Here is a 25,669-nt window from a genome sequence, read left to right on the forward strand (position 1 = left end):
AACTGTCTGCAGTTCTTTCAACCAGAAATATATTTGTGAGCTGGAAGTGCCTTATTTGAGGAGATTACATGGCAGATAAAAAAACAAAAATGTCAAGTTATAGGACATTGCATTGTTGCTTGTTATGTGCCAAGCATAGATTGAGACTGCAACCCTATTCATGTTATTTTTTTTAAAAAAAGAAACTTGCACTGCTTTCAGAATTAAGCAAATGAATGATGTTCCTTCCGTTAATGCAATTTTATCTGTGATTAAGGTCCACTGAATTTAGTGGGACTTAAATTAGAGCTGACATCTATAGAATTAGAACAGAACTACACTCAGACCCAGCATGTTTTGCATTAGTGTCTTTTACACAATAAGGTGGTTTGGAGAAATCAACAGAAGCACTTTTCCTGAGTTATAACAAACTCCTGTATTAAATACATGGTTACAGAAACAAGGCAGAAACTTGGCACCTCAAAAGAACAGTTATCTGTGATTGAAAAAGCAGGAAAAATGTCAATATATTTGTATTTTATATTCCTCTATCATAGGTATGGGCAATATGGCCCCTTTACAACCTGTGGACTTCAACTCCCAGAATTCTTGAGCTGGAATTCTTGAGGCTGGCTCAGGAATTCTGGGAATTGAAGTCCACAAGTCATAAAAGGGGAATAGTTGTCCACCCCTGCTCTATCAGTATGTTTTGTTCCTCAGATAGAAGTGGCATTAAGATTTTTTTTAAGTTTTATTCCACCTTTTTCTTTTTAGGTACAACTCTAGGCAACCTAATACTTTCCTCCTCCTATTTTTTCCCCAACATCTGTGAGGTGAATTGGGCTGAGACAGAGTAACTGACCCAAAGCCATCCAGCCAGTTTTTCATGTCTAAGGCAGAATGTGAACCCATGGTCTCTTGACCTCTGGGTCAGCATTATAGCCAATACGCCAAACTGGATCTTGGATTGAGGTTTCCCATATCCTCAGCCACCAACACAGGTTTAGGCTGTTCTTTCACAATATATATAGAAGCCTGATGATTTGGCCTACAGCAGTTGGGATTCTTAGATACTCACAGAAGGTCTGATGGACAAATCTATACTTGGTTATAACCAACCATTTGCATTGATACCCATAGTGTTCAGTGTTGATTTATTAATTCAAAAGCAAAATTATAGTGGATCATATTATGGGTTAATTTACACAGAGGGTTCCTTAGTAGTTGCCAAACAGTAGACTTACACTTATCTAACTCCATTAAAAAACATTGTACTCCTTACATAAAGAAATGATTTATGAATTATTGTTCATGTCAAGCTATCAATGAGGATGTTTAATCAGGGTTGCTTCATACATAACTTTATAATCCACGCTTTAACTATCAGAAATATATTTGTAAAATTATGTAAAATGTATTGTCATTAAAAGGGGAAGGGATGTGAACATAGAAAAATTAAATTTAAACATAACTTCCACAGAAAAGAAAACATTAACTTGAATGGTTCACATTTTGGATGACATATATTGGTATTCCCTAGTGGGTCACAATCAGAGAGAAATGACCAATTTAAACAAAAAATTGTCTCAGTTACAGATTTTGAGAATGAGTATGACTAAACTTAATGAATTGTTTTTCTATTTGCTCCCTTTTCCTAGCAGAGATATGAAACTATGAACTGCCAACAGTTCTTAAATTTTCATTAACATGATAAAGTGTTATTTTGTGTGACTCCCTCATTTCTACTATGTACCATATACAGTAGTATATTATCTAAAATCTTTCCAGTGCCTGTGGAAGTGCATGTGCTGGTGAGGTTTAATATTTTTATTTATTATTTTAAATGTTTTAAAGCCTTTCAAAATAGAAAGAGCACAGGGAAAGTAAAAGGTTGCAATTCTCTATTTGTGTGAGTCAGGTCATTTTGCTCTTCTTTTTTATAGTTGCTGTCATAAAGAGCAAATAGCAGTCAAAAATAAATATGGAATGAGAAATTAGAGTGTCTGTCAAAAAATGAAATCCTGATTTGAGGAACTCAGCAAATATAAGCAAATTCATTCTGCTTTCCCAGTAAAAATGTGGTTTACATCATACTGCTTTTGTGTTTCCAGCAAAACCGCCTTATTTTATTTTACTATATCCATCTGCCTGTCTGTCATCTCTCTCTCTCTCACTCTTCTATCATCTATCTATCTATCTATCTATCTATCTATCTATCTATCTATCTATCTATCTATCTATCTATCTATCTATCTATCTATCTATCATCTATCTATCTATCTATCATCATCATCATCATCAATATTTTATTTTATTCAGATTTATGTACAAATCCATGTATAATTGTAGGAAGTTCTGTTACTGCAAAGTTTGAGAACTCCTGCTATAGGAGCATTCCTGGACATAAATTCCATTGAATTCAGTGCAACATGTGTTTGTCTCTCTCTCTCTCTGTGTGATAGGTATATTTTTACATCATTCAGCAATGGGAAAGAATATTCACTAAGGTGAGAGTGGGCTATGTATAAGTGATGGTTGGATTTTCAATGAATATTGGGTTCATGATTAGGTAGTATATTACATGGATATTTAAAATATATATAGTCCACCTGGGCAGTTCATAGTAGGTTACAACCATCAGAACAAGATAAAACAATAAAGCACAACACAACAAATGATAAATTAGATAAACACAATTTTAAGCATATATTAATAAATAAGTTAAAGTAACAGAGGCACCTAAGGGGCAAAAGGTATGTCATGTCAAGTCCTGAATGTGGGGATGCAAAAAACTACATTCTGAAAGGTACAGTAAATAACATCTGCACTAGCCTGGCCTCAAAGGCAAAGAAGACTGTTACTATGGTCAAGCTATCTCTAGACAGGAGGATTACAGCTGCTAGATCAGAACACTTATGTGCTCTATAGGCCACCAGTTCTTGAGTGATATAGATGAATCCAAGTAGGCACCAAGGCTGTACGTACACCTGTTCCTTCATAAGGAGAGTAACCCATACAGAACTGATGATTCATCCAGTTCCAAGAGTCAAGTGTTGGTGATTCACAGTTTATCTCACTAGATCTCACTCGCTCTTTTGAGTTAAAATCCTCCATAATTGTGGTGACAAAAATATTTTATAGATATCTATACAGAGGATGGAATCAAAATGTTGCAGTAATTTTTCATTAGCACAAAGAGAATACAGATCTGCATTGAGATGAAAAATACATACATTTTAGGTGCTATCTATTTCATGTGAAGCTGTTTCATTATATCAATTCCCTTGTCTGTTCATTTATTGATGACAAGTGTTAGTAAGTATTGAAATCTTATTACTGTTTCATTATGTTCCTGTTGTTATTTAGTATTTTATAAAGCAGTAAAAATATTTTCTTTACTTGATGTGGATTGCCATTACAAATTTGCCATCTTGACATTATATTAACAGTATGAATATCTTGTCTGATGACATTAAACAGATATACTGTGCATGTTAATAATAGAGTAATTTGTGACTTCTAAGAGATATGATGAAACAAGGTATTTTCTGGAATAAATATTTTTGAATACACATTTCAGAATATTTATTATGATCTTCTTCAGAGAGATACAAGATACATTTCATTCCAAGAAGTTTAAGCAATGGAGAAGCAAATTATTGGGAAAGTCAATTTTTGAAAAAAATATTTTCCAATGAAGATACTTTTTTCCTCCTTAAATACAGGTAGTTGGTGGTGAAATATTTAATAGTAAATAGATTCAGCATTTTTTTTTAGTTTGTAGTTACTCATCAGCTGTGTAGCCTTGTGTCCTATTTTACTAAAATACCTTTATTTAAAGGTGTGTCAGAGGACAATGCTCCACTTGATTGTCCCCTTTATTGGAACACTATCCAATATCATTTAATATAAAACTAAAGAACTTTCATAAAGAAGAAATTATGGCCTCAAAGATGTCCACCAGCCTGCCATGCATTTAGAATAGAATAGAATAGAATAGAATAGAATAGAATAGAATAGAATAGAATAGAATAGAATAGAATAGAATAGAATAGAATGGAATGGAATGGAATGGAATGGAATGGAATGGAATGGAATGGAATGGAATGGAATGGAATGGAATGGAATAGAATAGAATAGAATAGAATAAAGCTGGAAGGGACCTTGGAGGTCTTCTAGTCCAGCCCCCTGCTCAAGCAGGAGAACCTATTCCATCTCAGACAAGTGACTGTCTAGCCTCTTTTTAAAAAATCTCCAGTGATGGAGTGCCCACAATTTCTGGGGGCAAGCTATTCCAGTATTTACTTGTCCTCTCTGACAGGAACTTTCTCCTTAATTCCAGGTTGCTTCTCTCCTTGATCAGTTTCTAACCATTGTTTCTCATCCTTCCCTCTGGTGCTCTGGTGAACAACGTGACACCCTCTTCCTTGTGGCAGCCCCACAAATACTGGAATACTGCTATCATGTCTCCCCTATTTCTTCTTTTTTTTTAGACTAGCCAAACCCAAGTCCTGCAGCCGTTCTTCATATGTTTTAGTCTCCAGGCCTTTGATTATCTTAGTTGCTCTTCTCTGATTTTTTCCAAATTCTCAACATCATTTTTTTAAAATTATCAAAATTATTTCTTGAGTACCTATGTCTATACTACTATACTACAGGTAGTACTACTATACTACTACTATAGTACAAGTACTACTGTTACTACTTGAAACACATTTCTAAGTTCTTGGTGATATGTAAATAGCCACCCTACCTTTAGCATATTCACAGATTGGGACCACAGGATCTGAAAGGAACACTCTTCATATTTGTTTCTACTTGTACACTAAGAACATGAACCTCTGTCTCAGAAGCCTTCCATGCTGAAGTGTTGTGGGAGCCAACTGAAAGCAGATTCTTATAGTGATGAATTTTTGACTTGAATGTTTTGGAATTTCAATTGTTCAGAATTTTACTGGGTGATTTTAAATTGCCCTGAAAAAAAAATCTTACCCTCAATGATGGTACACACATTTGAAAAAAAAAAGTTTAATAAGACCTAACCCCTTGCAGGTGCTCTGTTCTATGCATGTCGATCGCCCTTGAGTAAAAATTCCAAAGTACACAAAGTTATTGCCTTCTTCTAAGAAGGCAGTGCTCAGAACCATTGAATTATTACAGAGGAGAACAAGCTGGGTTGGGTGACCTGATCCTTCCCAGTTCACACATTTAATTTAATCAAATTTAATCAAATCTCATACAAAACAGCCTCCTCTATAACAGCTGATTTCTTCATCAGGCTCATTCATAAGGAAGCTGGATTTTATGCTGGCTAAAGAGAGGGGGGGAAGCAAAGAAAATCCCCTGCCTTGAAAATGCTGTAGGCTTTTTCAACAGATTCAATTCCCAAACCTGTCATTGCCTTAACAGTTGTGTAAGCAAAACCATCTTTTTTTCTTACCACAAAGGTACCTTTTAATAAGACATGAATCAGTCCCCTCTATGCTAATCCTTTTTTGCTTTGTATAGAGCTGACAATTTCATAATCAGTCTCTCATTTATTTACAATTCCCAGGAAAGAACAATTTAATCCATATGTGAAAGGTCATTCTTAAAGTGTTGAGCTTTTCAAACATTCCCATTCAAGATTTCCTCTTTGACTTCAAGCTGTCATGTTTATAAGCTGGGAGGTCTGCTGATGTTAAAAAATGCTACCAAATAAACACACAGGTAGAGCGCTTTGTAGACTTAGAGATCTAGCACAATTTATAAATCACTGGATGACAAATGTCAATAATACCAAAAACCTCCTTGAGGTTTCATGCTTATTTGCATACATTTCTGAAACACATTGTTTATTTGAGTTAAATGCCATACCTCTAATAGGTCTTAGCTTTACCTCTGTCAATATTTCAGGTATATTTCATATATTTTCCTTCAGTGGTTTATTCAGTGCTCCAAGATAGGTGTCATTCTACATTTCCCTATTCTGAGAATCTGACTGTGTCTTTGAAACATGTATATTAAATTAGTGCTATGCAAATCCTTCAAACTATATGCTTCACAATTTATGGGCCTGGAAATGGTTCTTTAGCTACGCATCCCCAGATGTTGCAAAGTGTATCTTTTAAAGAATTTGCACAATTCTGTTAGGAATACAGTACACTACAGTACACTCACAATTACCCAAAATGTCGCCACCTGATTAAAAAAAAAGATGAACATTGTATGAAGCAGACTTCATCAGGGATGACAAAAGAGGTGGGTCGATTTGATTGTTAGGTAGAGATTTCTTCATTTGAAATATTTGTTTATATATTTTTCTCATCAAATAAGGATGAGATAGCTTATAATTATTTGTAAACCTGTTATGTAAGGGGAAGAGAACATTGTTTTTTTTTAAAATTATTGTTTTCTTTCCAGCATCCAGCCAGGGTAGGTTTTTTTGTCTATGTTTATATTAGACTTATTTGATGCTTGGGTCACTTTTTTCTCTTTTTTTGTACACATTTTTTGGGTTACCATTGGATGTATGTTTATCTGTTTTGCATTTTATTCTTGTTGAGAAAACATTTTATATATATATATATATATATATATATATATATATATATATATATATATATATATATATATATATATATATATATATATATATATATATATATATATATATATATATATATATATATATATATATATATATATATATATATTGACTAAAGAGGGTAAATGCAGCTGCCTCCTCCTCCTCCTCCTCCTCCTCCTCCTCCTCCTCCTCCTTCTCTTCCGCAAAAAAGTTTGCTATTTAAGGCCAATGGCATCTGTAGCAGATGGGGAAGGAAGAGTGGAATGATGCTGTGATAACACAAGCCCTGTCTTTTTGTATATATGTTGTGACATCATAGACACATAGGAGAAAAAGCTTCTGGTGTAACAGCATGATGATGTGTTTTTTTGTCATTTTGACATAACCAGAAAGAGCCTAGCAATCCCCTTGTTTATGGTGCGTGTGTGAATTCCCCTTCTTTGTTATTCCACTGCATGCTAGCAACAAAATAATCAGAGACAAAATGCTGAACAGATTGATGCAAATGTTGTTTCGCTTAAAGTGTATTATAATGATTGGAAATACTTGTTGACGGCATGATTCTTTAGGTAAAAAACATAGGTGATGTATAAACACTTTTATATTTCAGTGTTGAATGTGGCATTGTGCCATGAATTGCTTTTGGTTCAGCAATCAACCTATGGATTGCAGGAGTTATTTTGAAGAACTGCTATAGAACCTTCCTCTGTCGACACAGAAGATTTTTTTAAAACTTGCTATAAACCATTTCTCTTTTTCTTTCTGTCAGGGCACACAAATGTCTGCAGGGGAGGAACAAATGAAGAAATGTCCATCATAATATCAAGAAAGAAGTGGCAAGACCACTTTATTGAGGAAGAAATTTGTTCAATAATGTTTTAGTGAGATATGTTCATTGATCCAAAATAGAGAAGTGCAACTGAGTTTCACATTGCTATACATCATTCTTTATTTTGTTTACACTAGATCACTTCCAGATCTACATGGCTCATCACGGTTATTGTTTAGCTTTTTTGTTGCCTGTATCTTCCATTTATTTATTTAGGAAAGAGATACAGCTTGTCTGCCAATATTTATGGTTTGAGAGTGTTTGCCCCAAATGATCTATAATCTCCAGGTTTTGTGCTATCCCTCTAAATGGTCTTATATCTTAAGCTATTATATCAGGCATGTTTGGGGCAAACTGTCTGCACTAAATTTTCATTGTTTTTTTTTACTTCAGACCTGAATGCTATTTTGCTTTGTTACAGGTAATCCTCATTTACTATCTAAGGGAACACCTGCTGCCGGCATCATCTTCCCATCGTCCTGTGCGCCCCCACAGGGAGGGCCTTCTCAGGGTACCGCCGGTTAATGAATGCCAGCGGGTTATTCCCAGGGGAAGGGCGTTCTCTGTGGGTGCGCCTGCCCTATGGAACCAACTACCCACAGAACTTAGGACTGCCCCCGACCTTCGCTCATTTCGCCGGGACCTGAAAACTTGGCTCTTCGATCTGTTTGGTCCAGACTGTGGGGTTGTTAATTTAACTGGGTTTTAGATTTATTCTTGGGGCTTGAATTTAATTTAATTCTTTTATTTTTTTAAAAAAATTTTGTATTCATGGTTTTAACTGCCCTGTAAACCGCCCTGAGTCCTACGGGAATAGGGCGGTATACAAATCCAATAAAATAAATAAATAAAATAAATTTAGTAACCATAACTGAAACTGGCAATTTGATTGTTAGCTAAAGCAGTTGCTAAATGAAAATGTAACTATCCTTACAATCTTACTTCAGCTGTCGTTCACTTTACAAACGTGCAAAGATTGTAAATGCAAAAATTGGTCACAGAAAATTGTTTATCATCAACATTGTAACTGCAAATGTATTGTAACTGCAGTCACTGTACAATGCAGTCACTAAAGGAGGACTACCTATATTTGAGAGCATTCTAGGGGAAGGCGATAGCTAAATTTTATTTGCCTACATAAAATCCATGTTCAATCCCTGGCATTTTCAGAAATGGTTGGGAAAAAAGGCCATCCTGAAGCTGTGAAGATCTATTGCCAGTGTTGACAATGGTTTCTTGGAATAGTAGTAGCCCAAGCTCTTAGTACATATTTCCTTTAAATTTCCTCCAGGTTCGGGAACAACTGCATTAAGATGTAGACCACTAGCACTGCAGAGGTTTTGATTCTTATTTATTATCAGTGTGAATTTTATTCTTTTGGAGTGATCCAAATCAAATCACATCAAGAGGAACAGGCTTCTATTCCAGCAATTGAAATGATTTACTCTTATACAGGGATCAGATATGTAAATATTTGCTTGGAAAATTATGTATAATAATTCTCTCCATGTCTATTCTGAAACCAGTCTGAGATCTGTAAGACTTAGTCTTCACATGAAGATGTAAAAGGAAGCCATCCAAATTTCAAATAGTACAGGACTTGAGGGGGGGGACTTTTTTTTCAAATAGGGATTACAGGCATTTCATCAAGAAGAACAGGCATTTTACTTCAATGTTCTGTAAGCAGAAATACTTGTTTTTAGCCCCTAGTGCTTAGATTTTCTCACAATACCTCTTGGGCCTGAACAAATCTAAGAAATATAGATGATAGGTACAAAAGATCAGCACCTTAGTTTGAAGCAAGCCTACTCACTGGTTAAAAAATTTAAAAGAGAGAGAGGAGAGAAAGAGAGCCTGCTGCTGCAAATAAAGAATAGTAAGTCAAATAACGTTCTCTAGGAGAATATCACAAAGAGGAAGAAGAGGATGAGGAAGAAATGTTCATATATGGGAGAGTGAGAGGAAGAAGGAAAGAATGAGGGATGATCTGGAAAAAAGGAAGTTTGAGAGAGACAGCTAGGGATAGCTAGAGTGTTCTTGACAGATATAGACACACACACACACATACATGATATATGATCCATATACATATTCCATATTCCAACAAGACAGCATAACAGAAGATTAAAAAAATAACAACTAAGCTAGCTTGAAAAGCATTTTTTTCATACTCTACCCTTCAGAACTAGAAAATAACGGAGTTGGAAGGGACTTTGGAGGTCTTCTAGTCCAATAGTATAGGAGACTCTATACTATCTGAGACAAGTGACTGTCCAGTCTCTTCTTAAAAACCTCCAGTGATGGAGTACCCACAATTTCTGAAGGCAAGCCATTTCTTACTGTTAATTTTTAATTGTTCTTACTGTTAAGAAATTTCTCCTTTGTTCTAGGTTGCTTCTCTCCTTGATTAGTTTCCATCCATTTTTTTCTTGTTTTGCCTTCTGGTGCTTTGGAAAATAGGTTGATCCCTTCTTCATTGTGGCAGCCCCTCAAATATTGGAACATGCTATCACTAGTTCTATCACTATTCACTTCCACTAGTTCTAGCAATTATTATATATTGTCAACTCCTGGACGAGAGGTCCGTCCTTTTATTAGAGCCACACTCTGCCCAGGGACTTCTGCAGGAGGAGTTTTTAAAAAGTCAAGGTGACAGCCACAACTTCATTATTGAAGCCCCACCCTTTTGCTCTGTTGATCCTAAGTCCAGGTCAATACAAAGCTTGACTCTAGCATGAAATGAAACAGTTCTGTTTATCAGTCTGAGATGCTGCATCTCCAGTATACAGTTCAGGAGCTCAGGATACTGGAAAGAGACATAATATGCCTAAAAAGGGATGAAGAAAAACAGTAAAACAGTATCATTGACTACTTGAGGTAAGAGGGAGAGAAGCACTGGATTCATAATACAGTATCTGTCTATTCCAAATTAGTCAGAACATTGCAATTGGTGGCCCCCAACCAGAGCTTTTCAGTTGGTGGCAAAATTATGGTAAAACAATTGTACTTCTTTGTGTAAAACAGAGAAGTATCTATATTTGCACACTATGCATCAGATCTTCTGCTGAAAGTTCTTTCTCTGAAATTAGATTTAATAAATCAGATTTTAATGGCATCTAAGTCAAAACCCCTTGAATGTTGTGAAAGGTGGAAGTTTTTATCCTTACAATGTGAAACCTTTCAATGAAAAATAATAAAATAATAACTGTCTTTTTTTCGTAGTAGATGTGAGAAGATGGAGGGATATTTTTCCCTGACTGGCTGAACAGGGACCCAGTCTAGACTAATTTTTTGTTTTATCTCAACATAGTTCCACTCCAGATTTAAATGCTTGAGTAAGTACAATATCTCTTTCTTTTACTTCTCTCATCTCTATCTGGAATACTATCAGGACACACCATACAGCAAACATAAGGTCTGATAAGTTTTTGTTGAAATGTTAATAATCTTACAGGATATACTGTAAGGAGCAAAACAAAGATACAGTATTTGAAAAGAAAAACAATTACACATCAGAAAGGAAACCTTTCTAGGTATTTGTTTAAGAGATTTATTGGTTACACAAATCTGTTATGACTCTGGGTAGCTAATTACTAATTACTCAGATATAATTGTTGACATTAATACTAAATATCTAAGTGATTCTGGGAAGGAGAGGTCTGTGGAAGAAAGCCTGTCCTTCTTGATATAAAGCAACAAAATTGGTCAATTAAGAGGTAAAATGCAACAAAAATACTTAAGTAATGTTAAGGTTAAAACTGATGTCCAGTGCAGAGCAAGTGAGCTTAATCAAAACACACTCCAAATTTTTAAAAAATACTTTTGCTTACCATCTGGGAAGAAGAGAAAATGTTATCTGCCTATCTCGATAGGCCATGCTAATGCCAAAAAGAGGTCCATATCTGTTCTACATTACTGTCTGTAGAAATTAGTATCTGCTGCCACTTTTAATACTTACAGAAGTACAATATTTTGAACAAATGAAAAAATCAGCTGATCCAATAGGATTTTTGAAATGCACATGATACACTATCCTAAACTGTCTATAAATTACAAGATTGCCTGGCCATTACTCATATGGACAGGCCACACTGAAGCTGTAAGGACCTGCCTCAATTAACTCTCCCAAGAAAGCAGAACTCTTAAAACTTGCATTGCCTCAACAGCACCTTTTATTTGAAGGTATTGATAGCAGGAGAGTAAGGCAGGATCTGAGGATTTCCTGTGTGAAATGTTACATTAAAAGAGCCCTTTCAAACCCAACCCCAAATGTCCAACCAGCTGGTTTGAATTGTGTTGAGATTCTAGAAAGAGTACAGGTAAGAGCAACAAAGATGATTAGGGCAGGGCTTTTCAACCTTCTCACCCATTGTACCACTTTTAGGATATGGCAACATCCGAGTACCACCAGTCGCCTAGAAAGGTGTCAAAAGTTTTTATCCCCCCCCCCCGTCTGCTGGGTGTTGAAGCAGGTTTTGGTCACTTCACATGACCCTGAGACACTGTGACCGTCATAAATATGAATCAGTTGCCAAGCATCTGAATGTAAATCACAAGACCCTGGAGATGCTGCAACATTCCAGCTGATCGGCACTTCGTCTGGGCTCAGCAGAAGTGCCAAGATCAGCTCTGAGCTCCAACTGGTGCCTGGTGCTGATCCTGGTGCTTCTGCTGAGCTCTGACAGCCCCGAAGAAGTGCTGATCCTGGTGCTTTCGCTAAGTCCTGACAGCCCTGCAGCTCCAGGTGTCTCTCACTCAGGCTTGTGTGGTGCTGCCACCTGGTTCAGCTCATTCCCCTCCCCCACTACCACTTTTCTAGGATGGTCGCTTACCACCTGCCAGGTGCCAATGTACCACAGGTGGTACCCGTACCACCGCTTGAAAAGCCCTGGATTAGGGGATTGGAGGCTAAAACATATAAGGAACGATTGCTGGGTTTGGGTATGTCTAGTTTAAAGAAGAGAAAGATGAGGGGTGACATGATATCAGTGTTCCAATACCTCAGGGGTTGCCACAAAGAAGAGGGAGTCAAGCTATTCTCCAAAGCAGCTGAGGGCAGGACAAGAAGTAATGAATGGAAAGTAACCAAAAACAGAAGCAACCTAGAACTAATGAGAAATTTCCTGACAGTTAGAACAATTAATCAGTGGAACAACCTGCCTCCAGAAGCTGTGAAAGCTGCAATACTGGAAGTTTTTAAGAAGAGACAGGACAGCCATTTGTCTGAAATGGTATAGGGTTTTTTGCCTGAGCAGGAATTATTGTTATTGTTGTTGTCATTATCATTATTATTATTATCATTTTATCATTATTATTATTATTATCATCATCATTATAATAATAAAGGAAATACATTGCAGAAGACCCATAGGTTGTTCCCCCCACCTTCCAAGCACAAATCTCCCCCCCAATAGAATGGCAGAACCCAAAAATGAAAGCATAAGAAAGAAAATCATTGAGGGTCTGACAGCAGCCCTCAGAGCTGATCCTTTTCTTAATCAATTGATTGACATGAATTGAGCAACAGGATTGGGGTGAAATAGTGCTCAAGAAGCAAACATTTCTGCCTTTTTGGGCAGCACTGACTTGGCAGTTTTAATGGCAAACAACTGAAATTTCCACTGACTTTTTTTCAGTGATTCCTTGCTGAAAAGATTTCTCCCTCAGCAGGCTCAATATTGGCTCAATGGCTCTTCATGAAGCTGTTGTACAAAAACAGCTTTCTAACCTGCTGTAATTCAGTGCTTTATTCCAGTAAGTTGTCACCTGAGGAAATCGCATGGCGTGTGTGTCTGTATGTTTAATATAATAGAACAGTCAGGGGCCCAATGTTAGAGAACTTCACTAAATTACCTCAAGTGAAGTATAGTCAATATGTCTGAGAAGCTTGTCAAAGGTTTATAAAAAATTATAAGTACCAAAAATAGACGCTCTGGAAACTGGTAACTATTAGGTTATTGTAAAGGTCATGATTTTCTGAATGCTGTATACATAAAGTATGCTTAATACGCTGACAAATCTGAAAGTCCAGCCAGCTTCCTGCTTCTAGTCAGGCCAATCTAATGGGCAGGGTAAGTGAACTGATAATCAGCCATTTTTAAAACCTTGCCAGCAAATATTAGATAGCTGAGTGTATGTGTGAAGTTAGCTCAAAGAGAGCTTAATTCCCCACTTTGGAAGTCAATGGAAATATTAAACACAATAGTTCAAGGCTGAAAAGTCGAGCCCACCTTGAATTCCTTTGACTCTTATCTACCACCAGTTTGCTTTGGCCATTAGTAGTTCAGATTCTTGTAGAGAGGTTAATAAATAAATCTTTATAACCATTTGAACTGCCTGGATCTTTTGATTTCTTTGGGGCTTGACAATAAAAAGGGACTGAGCAGCTCTTTTTTTTCCTTACTAGGTATCACATTTTTAATTTTGTTTGGGGTTTGTATAATTAATTGTATTTAAATATTTGACAAGTTTTTTAAAGGCAAATTAAGTTCTTCAGTGTCATAAAGCTTGATTCTTAATCAAGAATGTTATAAAATAAATAAATAATAAAGAAAGAAAGAAAGAAAGAAAGAAAGAAAGAAAGAAAGAAAGAAAGAAAGAAAGAAAGAAAGAAAGAAAGTGGTTATGTAGTTCAAATGGCTATAAAGATTTATTGCAAGCTTAAGCGTATCCAATTACGCTAGCTAAGAGTGTTTAATATATAGACTCAAAAGAATGAAAATGACCATTTTCAGTCAGTGGGAAGATCTTGGAGAATCTGATTCTGTGAGAAGGCTGCAGTAAATTCATCTCAAAGAAGAAATTATCAAAAAGCATAGAAAGAGATAGGAAAAGCAGATAAGGAGGGAAATGGAATTGGCACCACAATATTAGGAGATTACTACAAGCAAATGGTACAGGCAAAGTCTGGGACTTTAGGGGACAGTACAGAAGAATGATGGTTAATAATTATGATGCAGGAAAATTATATGGTCTTTTACTTTCACTTTACTTTTACTAATGATCCTGTGAAGAAGCCCAAGCTTAACTTTTTACACACACACACACACACACACACACACACTACACCGTGTTTTTTTTTCAAAGGACATTTCAAAGAGCACAGAATATTTAGATTAGATTGGGGTTAATGATAGGGTGTGACGATTTACTGTGAACACATCCTATTGTTTTCTTTGTATCTACTGTAGATTCCGGCGTATAAGACGACTTTTTAACCCATGAAAATCTTCCCAAAAGTCAGGGGTCGTCTTATACGCCGGGTGCTGAAACTTTAGGGACAGGGCTGGCTGGAAAACCTGGAGCGGATCTTCCATTTAGTCTGCTCAGGGAAAGCGGGACCAATTGGAGTAGAAGCTGCAGTCTGTGATTTTTTACAGGCTGGGGTCTGGGCTTCTTTCCTTCTAAAGTTGAAGAGCAGCTGTAGGCAGGTGGGGAATGCAAGAGCAATTTGAAAGGCAGGTGGGGAATGCGTAGCAGAGCAGCAGCTTAGCTCTAAGGACACATTTGACTCAGGAACTGGGCGGGCTGGCTGGAAAACCTGGAGCGGATCTCCCATTTGGTCTTTTTTTTAATCCCATTTATATCCCACCCTTCTCCGAAGACTTAGGGTGGCTTACAATTTAAAGCACAAATCAATGTGCTTAGCAATAGCCTTCATTCTATGTATATGCCTGCCTATTAGAGCTTTCACCCCCCCCCCCCACAAGCAGCATTATTACAAAGTCAGCTTATTGCTCCCAACAATCTGAGTCCTCATTTTATCTACCTCGGAAGGATGGAAGGCTGACTCAACCTTGAGCCTGGTGGGATGAGAACCTGCACTAATTGCAGGCAGCTGGTGTTACATAAGGCTCTGTGCAGGGAAAGCTTTAGAGTGAATTAGGAAAAGTGAAAAAGTGAATTAGGAAAATAGGAAACGGTTGCTGGAATTGGGTATGTGTAGTTTAACGAAGAGAAGGGTGAGGGGTGACATGATAGCAGTGATCCAATATCTCAGGGGCTGCCACAAAGAAGAGGGAGCCAAGCTATTCTCCAAAGCACCTGAAAGCAGGACAAGAAGCAACGGATGGAAACTAGTCAAGGAGAGAAGCAACCTAGAACTAAGGAGAAACTTCCTGACAGTTAGAACAATTAACCAGTGGAACAACCTGTGTCCAGAAGTGGTGAATGCTCCAACACTGGAAGTTTTTAAGAAGAGACTGGACAGCCATTTGTCTGAAATGGTATAGGGTTTCCTGCCTGAGCAGGGGGTTGGACTAGATGACCTCCAAGGTCCCTTCCAACTTCTTCTTCTTCTTCTTCTTCTTCTTCTTCTTCTTCTTCTTCTTCTTCTTCTTCTTCTTCTTCTTCTTCTTCTTCTTCTTCTTCTTCTTCTTCTTCTTCTTATTATTATTATTATTATTATTATTATTATTATTATTATTATTATTATTATTATTATTATGTTTAATCCACTTGCACTGTTTTATGTTTACATGTTTGATGACAAACAGCCTTATGTTTATAAGTGACAGTTTTCTTACTAAGTACCTGCATGTCATAAGCATTTGAATTAAAATTACCATATTAAAATCAAATCTGATGTTTTTAAATTTTTATTTGGTGTGCGTTGGAAGAGGGGTAGTCTTATACGGTGAGTATAGCCCAAACCCTATAATTTAACAGGAAATGTAGGGGGTCGTCTTATACGCCCAGTCTTCTTATATGCCGGAAAATACGGTATTTGTATATTTCTATGATTTAACCAATGAATTATCTAATAATAAAAAAGTAGTGGCATGCAATTTGGATTTGGAGTGTAAAAAGCACCTTGGAAGTGCCATGCTTGAAGCATTTAGTCATATCTCCCTAAAGAAGTGACACTTGTCAAGCCACAGTACAAGCCAGGGGAAGTCACAGCTCTCTAAAGGCACTGATAGGTTCAGTGAACGCAGCCAAAACACCTCTGAAGCTCATTTTCTGCTTCAGATCCAAATAGCTGCATATGGTTGGGAATGAAATTAGATTTTGAAGGGAGAAATTTGGTAAAACATTCCAGAGGTTTGATATATCTGACCTGTGCTTTAAGTAGAGATCAGCACACATCTAATCAGTGCTCTTTCTTTACCTTGCCTACAGTGTTTTTAATTATAAGTATGCAAGCATATGCTATTATCATTTGAACTTCTTCTAGGCTTCTGTCTGGGTTTTGATTTGTTCCCATTAAAGTTAACTTTGAATCTTTTAAATTCTGATTCTGTGCTATTCTTATTCCTTTGTCCAGTAAAATATGACCCAGGATAAAAAGGGAAAGGTTTGGTCTCTTTAGACAGAATCGATGGCAGCAAATATAGATTACAAAGTGTGGGGGGAGAAAAGAGAGCGTATTTCAGAAAGCAATTAAGTATAAGATGGGATCTTTGCTTCCATGAAAACATTGGCAATGATAGTACAACTTTCCATCCCCCTCCCATCCTGGCTACTTTTCTTCTAAGAGCTCTTTGCCATTCAGTCTTAATCCTCTTTGATGGATGGGCTGTCAAGTAAAGTTATGGTAGGATTCATATTTTGCTTTCCCTCAGAGTGGGGTATCAGATTTGCTAGGCTTCCAGCAATTCTATTCCATGGAGATGGTGGCTATTCCTATATCAGCTGCTGGTTAAATTGCCATGAATAATTAAATTACTTTGACATGATAATGTACACAAAGGGCACATTATTACTTACTCATGTTTTTAGCAGAACGTGAACTCTGAAGCACTTTTCTAGTAATAATTTTGTTTTCCAAAACTGTTAGAAGGAGAAAGATAGACACCAAACAAGTAGCACTACTTGAGCTTTATGTTTGCATAAATGCAGAAATAAAATGCAGCTCCATTTTATTTATTTATTTATTCCATTTTTTTTGCAGCACGAGAAGAGGAAACCATTGTTAATACAGATAATATTTTTTTCAGGCAATGATTAGACTAATCTTCTCTCCTTTCCTCCCGTCTCTTCATTGTAGGAAGTAGGGATCAGCACACCGCTAGCCTTTGGCTTAAAGAGCTTCAGGGAGGGAGGGAGGGAGGGAGGAAGGAAGGAAGGAAGGAAGGAAGGAAGGAAGGAAGGAAGGAAGGAAGGAAGGAAGGAAGGAAGGAAGGAAGGAAAGAAGGAAGGAAGGAAGGAAGGAAGGAAGGAAGGAAGGAAGGAAGGAAGGAAGGAAGGAAGGAAGGAAGGAAGGAAGGAAGAAAGAAAGAAAAGATGGATGGATGGATTTTTGAACTTGAAATCCAATTCCCCACAATTCAGGACTATTCACTCAAATATTTTGTTGTTTTCCCTTCCCAATTACTATCCTCAGGAGATGTCAAAGCCCAGGACCAGGATCAATCTATAATAATAATAATAATAATAATAAAGTTGGAAGGGACCTTGGAGGTCATCTAGTCCAATCCCCTGCTCAGGCAGGAAACCTTATACCATTTCAGGCAAATGGCTGTCCAGTCTCTTCTTAAAAACCTCCAGTGTTGGAGCATTCACCACCTCTGGAGGCAGGTTGTTCCACTGGTTAATTGTTCTAACTGTCAGGAAGTTTCTCCTTAGTTCTAGGTTGCTTCTCTCCTTGTCTAGTTTCCATCCGTTGCTTCTTGTCCTGCCCTCAGGTGCTTTGGAGAATAGCTTGACCCCCTCTTCTCTGTGGCAGCCCCTGAGATACCGGAACACTGCCATCATGTCACCCCTCACCCTTCTCTTCATTAAACTACACATACCCAATTCCAGCAACCGTTCCCTATATGTTTTAGCCCCCAGCCCCCTAATCATCTTTGTTGCTCTTCTCTGTACCCTTTCTAGAGTCTCGACATCTTTTTTACATCGTGGTGACCAAAACTGGATGCAGTATTCCAGGTGTGGCCTTACCAAGGCATTGTAAAGTGGTATTAGTACTTCACTTGATCTTGATTCTATCCCTCTGTTAATGCAGCCTAGCACTGTGTTGGCTTTTTTGGCAGCTGCAGCACACTACTGGCTCATATTGAAGTGATTGTCTACTAAGACTCCGAGATCCCTCTCACAGTTACTACTATTGATCAAGGTACCACCTATACTATACCTATGCATTTGATTTTTCCTGCCTAAATGTAGAACCTTACTTTTTTACCATTGAATTTCATTTTGTTAGATAGTGCCCAGTGTTCGAGTCTGTCCAGATCCTTCTGTATCTTAAGCCTATCTTCTGGAGTATTGGCTATTTCTGCCAGCTTGGTGTCGTCTGCAAATTTGATGAGTTCCCCATCTATCCCCTCATCCAAATCATTAATGAAGATATTGAAGTGCACTGGGCCCAGAACAGAGCCCTGGGGCACCCCACTACACATTTCCTTCCATGTAGATGCGGTTACATTGAGGACCACACGGTGAGTACGGCCTGTCTGCCAGCTACGAATCCATCTGGTGGTAATGCTATCTAACCCACATTTTCCTATCCTATCAAGTAGTAGGTTGTGATCTACTTTATCAAATGTCTTACTGAAGTCCAGGTAAATTATATCTACAGCATTCCTCTGGTCCACTAGTTTTGTCACTTGGTCAAAGAATGTAATAAGATTTGTCTGGCATTATCTGTTTTTGACAAACCCATGTTGACTTTTAGTGATGACTTTGTTTGCATCAAGGTGTTCACTGATTTGTTGTTTGATTATCTTTTCCAGAATCTTCCCAGGTATTGAGGTCAGGCTGATAGGTCTGTAGTTTCCTGGATCTATTTTTTTCCCTTTTTTGAAGATGGGAACTACATCAGCTCTCTTCCAGTCCTCAGGTAGTTCCCCAGTGCTCCAGGATCTTTGAAAAATATAGTTCAGTGGTTCTGAGATCACGTCTGCCAGTTCCTTGAGAACCTTGGGGTGTAATCCATCTGGTCCTGGTGATTTGAACTCGTCTAGGATGGACAGGTGCTCACTTACCATTTTCTTGCCTATCTTAACTTGCGTTTCTATTCTGTTTTTTATGGCACTGTTTTGGGTAGGTTGGACTGTTTTTTTTCCCCTTTGTGTAAAGACAGATGCAAAAAACGAATTAAATAGTTCTGCTTTCTCCCTGTTGCTTGTCACCTTCTTGCCACTTTCCCCCACTAATGGACCAATCATTTACTTAACTTTTTTCTTGTTTTTTATATGTTGAAAGAAGCTTTTTTTGTTATTTTTGACTTTGGTCGCAAGCCTTAGTTCATTTTGAGCCTTAGCTTTCCTCACTTCATCTTTGCAGGCACGGGCTATTTCCTGATATTCTGACTTAGTTATGTGCCCTTCTTTCCAATTCTTATACTTGTCCTTTTTATCTTTCAATTTATCAGAGAGTTCTTTATGCAGCCATGCTGGGTTCTTTTGAGAGCTGTTATTTTTCTTCTTTGTTGGTATTGTGCTAGACTGGGCCTTTATTATCTCACTTTTCAAAATTTCCCAAGCTTCTTGAGTTGTTTTCCCCTTTAGGATTCTCATCCATGGAATTCTTTCCATGGTCTCTCTAAGTTTATTGAAATTAGCTCTTTTAAAGTCCAAGACTCTAGTTTGGCTGTGTTCTATTGCTTGTGCCTCCAGAATGTTGAATTCCAATATTGCATGATCACTTCCCCCCAAGGTTCCTGTGGCTTTGACACCTTCTATCATTTCATCTCTGTTTGTGAGAATTAAAACCAATATGGCTAATCCCCTAGTTCCCTTCTCTACTTTTTGGGAGAGAAAGTTGTCTGCCAGGTTTGTCAGGAATCTGTTTGATCTTCCACTTGGTGCAGAGTTTGTCTCCCAGTTGATATCAGGGTAATTAAAGTCCCCCATTACTGTGGATCCATTTGCTTTTATGAAATTTTGATCTATAAACAAAAAATGGAAATCTGGTATCTGAAGCCTATACTGATGCCCTTTTCCCACTGAGGGGGCAGAGAGTACCATTAGTGTTGCATTTTGTTCTTTTTCATTCAGAGAACACAGAGAAACCAGTGAAGATTTACAACTGAAAGTTCCATTCATTCATACACCCATTCGTATCCATCCATCTCTCTGAGTTTCTGTGTTTAGCTGTGACCAAAGATGAGAAATGCTGAGACAGGCTTCCTGATGTGGCTGTGTTCTTCCTTGTTTGCTCTAACATCCTCCCTTCAGCAGTTCTTGAGGACAGATATAAGAAGACTCCATTCAGTAAAATTCCATGGGGGAAGTTACAAAAGCAATACTGGCTCACATATTCTATTTTATCTTTTAGATGGGAACATTTGTAATACCCAGGGCTTTTTTTTCTTAAAAAAAAAGTGCCGGAACTCTCATCTTGGTGGGCACAGGAGGTGGGGGGGGGCAGCGCTGTTGCAGTCATGGGTGCGAGGGGAGTTGGCGGTGGGCTGCTCCCTGGGGCTGGAGCCGGTGTGGCTGGTGCTGTGGGAGCAGGGGGCCTGCTCTATATGGCGGGGCTGCGCGGGGCAGGCAGCAGAGGCGGTGCAGGCCAAGCGATGCAGGGTGGCCACCTAGGCGCGTAGGGCAAGGCAATGGTGGCGTAGGTCCAGCACCGGGTAGGCCACCAGGAAGGAGTGCACATGGACTCTGCAGAATCCACCTCCCATCCTTGTCCTCTCTTACTTACCTAGTTGAGATGGTGTAGTTGGGCAGCAGGGAGGGATGCAAAGATCCTGCCAACTCGCCTTCACTGCAGACAACTTGCCAGTACAATGTTTGCCGGCCAGGTCTTTTGGCATGCTCAGCAGCAATTCCTATTTGCTTTCAAAAGCCAATAGACTTTTGAAAGCCAATAGAAAGAGTAGCATAGCTTGTGCAAACGTTTTGGGGTTTTTGTGCAAAAAGTGCTGGAATGCCATTCTGAGCGTTCTATGAAAAAAAAGACCTGCTTTTATGTTTTATGTGTGCACTAATTATCTCAACACCAATATATTTTAACAACATATTCTATTTTTAAATGAATTCAAATGCAAATTATACATTTTTTTTGTGCAAAAATAAAACAAAATAACAGATTTAAGAGCTGTTATCATTAGTTATCCTTAGATAAAAAATAATTCCATCATCCAAAAGTTTGTTATTCTGTATTTAATGAACAGATGCTTTGGGATTTAAAAAAAAAAGACTGACTACATTTGATTGTGTATCACCATGGCATTAAAACAAAATTCGAACAGTGTATGAAAAATAAAGGTTCCCTAAACGTCTGCTGACTATCTCTATACAGGGGGGCAGAGGTCGACCTTGAGGCCTCTCATTTTTGGAGTCCCTCAGGGGTCGGTCCTCTCGCCTCTCCTGTTCAACATCTACATGATGCCGCTGGGCGAGATCATTCGTGGTTTTGGAGTTGGGTATCATCAGTATGCTGATGATACCCAGCTTTTTATTTCGACCCCAAACCACCCCAGTGATGCCCTCGACGTGATGTCCCGCTGCCTGGAGGCGGTCCGGGTCTGGATGGGGAGGAACAGGCTTCGGCTCAACCCTGACAAGACTGAGTGGCTGTTCGTGCCGGCATCCCGGGAAATTCCGATTATTCCATCTCTGGCCATGGGGGGTGAGCTATTACCCCCCATAGATAGGGCGCGCAACTTGGGGGTCCTTCTTGTTTTGCCGCAAAACAGAACGGTTTGCAAGTTGCAGTTGAGACAGCCCATCTCATTTTAGATATATTACATATAATTGAAGATTGTAATTAGTTGCGTGTGCACATTCAGCAAGTGTGATGTATTTGTGCTGGCATTTCTAGACCTCTTTCCAACCACATCCAGAAAAATTTGTAACAAACATTGGAATTCTCAAGGCCATGTTTGGTATTTTCCAGCAATCTGTTACTGTAAGGAAAAAGCAATCCCTACTGTGTTACTGATCCCAGAGAAGCATTTGCATGTATGCAGGTATCCTTAGGGTGCCATAGTTATGGATGAGAAATATTGGTTGCAAAGTTGGCATTTCTGGATGTAATACAGATATTTTGGACTTATTTTTGTTTCTTTGCATGTTTGATATTTTTAAAAAGGCATATGCTACTGACTATGCTTATGCACATATGTAACATCTTTTGCTAGGATACATGACCACTGCTTGCCCAGAATGTGAAAAGTGAAAGATTGTGACTAAACAAAATTTTAATGTACAGATAATACCACCAGAAATTATTTTAGCCTTTTTAATAAATGTTATTGATGTTAAGCTCACCATGGAAAACATTATATATTGTTATGTATATACTAGGTTAGTTATTTAAAGATTGAAGTGCAACATAACTAGATTCTAAATAATCTATTTTTCAAAATACACAACAGTCCAAACAGTAAAGTCCAAATTAAGAATATTTCATTTTTAAGAATTGTTTAATTTAAAGTGGTTTAGTTGTAACAGATGGTTATAGATTCAAAATAGTTTTCAAGAGTATTTACAAAAGATACTATTTTTTCTAGCATCAGCTAAATTAGACATATTACATTGAGAAAGATGTTTCTCATTTCTTTCCTGTTACCTTTATTATTTCATTGCAGAGATATTAACATAGGAAATAGATTATTTTGTTATCTAATTTTACCTTCCAAAAGACAGAAGCAGATGAAAAATGTGAGGTTCTTTTTTGTTGGCTTTTTTGAATTAGCTCTTTTAGATTCTAAAAGTTTAGTTCCTAAAGAAGTAACCCTATAAATAATTTTAATGTCCTCCTCTAGTGCAGGGGTAGTCAACCTTGGCTCTTTTATGACTCATGGACTTCAACTCCCAGAATTCCTGAGCCAGCATGGCTCAGCTTGGAAACATCTCTCTTTCCCCTCAGCGTGGCTGGCTCAGGATTTCTGGTAGTTGAAGTCCATGAGTCATAAAAAAGAGCCAAGATTGTAATAGGCTTTCCAAAGGGAGCTTTTTTTTGCAAAAAAAAAAAAAAAAAAGGTGCCGGAATGCCATTCTGAGCCTTCTATGAGAAGAAAAGCCCTGGTAATACCACAATAGTTTGCTTAATTCAAAAATTTCCAGAAGCTCTGGAAAACTTTTATGTAAACTGTTTACTTGAAGACACAATTGGATGACCAAGTGCCAAAATTCTATGACAAACTGCCAAAAATCTATTTATTGCACTGTTAATAATGGAGCAGAGAATAGAAATCAGTGGTTTTCCGATATTTTATATTTATCATATGTATTTATAAACAATGTTTATATTTTACATTTTGGCATTCTATTTTATATTGATTTAAATACATTTTAACACCATGTATATGTGTGCATAATTATATCATTTGAAGCAATATATGAATCATTGAAAATGACCATAATAAAATTGATTGATGGAGTGAATGAAACTTTAGATGCTGAAGGCAGATCTGAGTTCCAGAGTAGCTGAGATAGATAACTACTTGCATTGAAGTAGTAGCATTGAAAGTAGTGTCCCCAAGGACCTGTAATGAAGGATGTGAATAAGTCACTTGAAAGGATTAAAATGACATCTATTGCACAGATCAATCAATGTGCTTACAGTATAGTGATGGTAGCTACAGAAGAACTGGGTACAGAAATAAGAAAACCAAAAGCAAAATCATATTTAATTGCAAAGTGGAAGATCAGACTGCAGGCCAACATAAAAAAATAAGATCAGATGGAAGTAATTTAAAGAACTTGAAAGAGAAAAATTGAAAAACGTAAGGATCAAGACAAGCCTAATAAAAGATATTGGCTTAGCATCAATCAAACTGAAGAAGATTTGGAAATTATAAAGCAAGAAACAGCTGTTTATTTAAACTCAAACAAATGGTTGCAATAATAATAATAATAAAGTTAGAAGGGACCGTGGAGGTCATCTAGTTCAACCCCTTGCTCAGGCAGGAAGCCCTATACCATTTCAGACAAATGGCTGTCCACTCTCTTGTTAAAAACATCCACTGTTGGAGCATTCACAACTTCTGGAGGCAGGTTGTTCCACTGATTAATTGTTCTAACTGTCAGGAAATTTCTCCTTAGTTCTAGTTGCTTCTCTCTTTGGTTAGTTGCCATATTTTGCTTCTTGTCCTGCCTTCAGGTACTTTGGAGAATAGCTTGACCCCCTCTTCTCTGTGGCAGCCCCTGAGATACCGGAACACTGCCATCATGTCACCCCTCACCCTTCTCTTCATTAAACTACACATACCCAATTCCAGCAACCATTCCTTATATGTTTTAGCCTCCAGTCCCCTAATCATCTTTATTGGTCTTCTCTGTATTCTTTCTAGAATCTGAACATCTTTTTTACATCGTGGTGACCAAAACTGGATGCAGTATTCCAAGTGTGGCCTTAACAAGGCATTGTAAAGTGGTGTTAACACTTCACGTGATCTTGATTCTATCCTGTTAATGCAGCCTAGCACTGTTTTGGCTTTTTTGGCAGCTGCAGCACACTGCTGGCTCATATTTAAGTGATTGTCCACTAGGACTCTGTGATCCCTGTTACAGTTACTACTATACCTGTGTGTTTGATTTTTTGATCATGTACATTGGTTGATTGTACAAAAAGCAGCCCAGAACAAGCATTGATGCAAGTTAAAAACTAGAACTTGCTGACTGTATTGGAAACAAAACATAATATTTCATACTTCTTAACTACCCAACTTCCTCAGATTGTAATGCTGATTATAAACAACAACATAATAGTTGCCAAAATAATTTACAGGAACATCTCTAAATATTATCATGCACCAATAGTGAATAATTGGTGGGAACATAGAGTTGGAAAAAGTAGTTGAGAATGAGCAGGTTAAAATATGGTGGGATTTCTGAATCAAACCTGATAATGTCTTGGCTCATAACACATCAGATTTAACTGCGATTGAAAAGAAAAAAAGTGTGGATAATTGATATGGCAATACCAGAAGATAGTAGAATAGAAGACAAAGAGTTGAAAAAGATCACAATATCTGAAAATCAAAATGGAAAGATTAGCCATGGTGGACACAATGGTTACTGACACACTGAGTACCATACCAAAAAAGTCTTACAAAAGTGTGTGCATGGGCACAATTTCCCATCTATGAATATTGCTTGGACCATATTGCTTGGACGAACACATATACTAAGCTGCTGCATTACAATATGATAGCCTCTTGTGAAGAATTTTATGTTTATAAAGGCCATCATTAGCTGCAATTTCACATTGTTGTATAAATGATGGTGATGATGATGATACAACAAAAACAACAACAACAATAATAAAGTACTTGAAAATGAGCAAGTCAACATCTTGTGGGACTTTTGGATCCAAACAGATCTGGCCCACAGCACACCTGACATCACTATTGTAGAAAAGAAAAAAAGGTCTGGTTCAATGATATTCCAATACCA

Source organism: Vipera berus (assembly GCF_964194415.1).
Source record: "Vipera berus genome assembly, chromosome: 1".
In the NCBI taxonomy this organism is placed as follows: Eukaryota; Metazoa; Chordata; class Lepidosauria; order Squamata; family Viperidae; genus Vipera; species Vipera berus.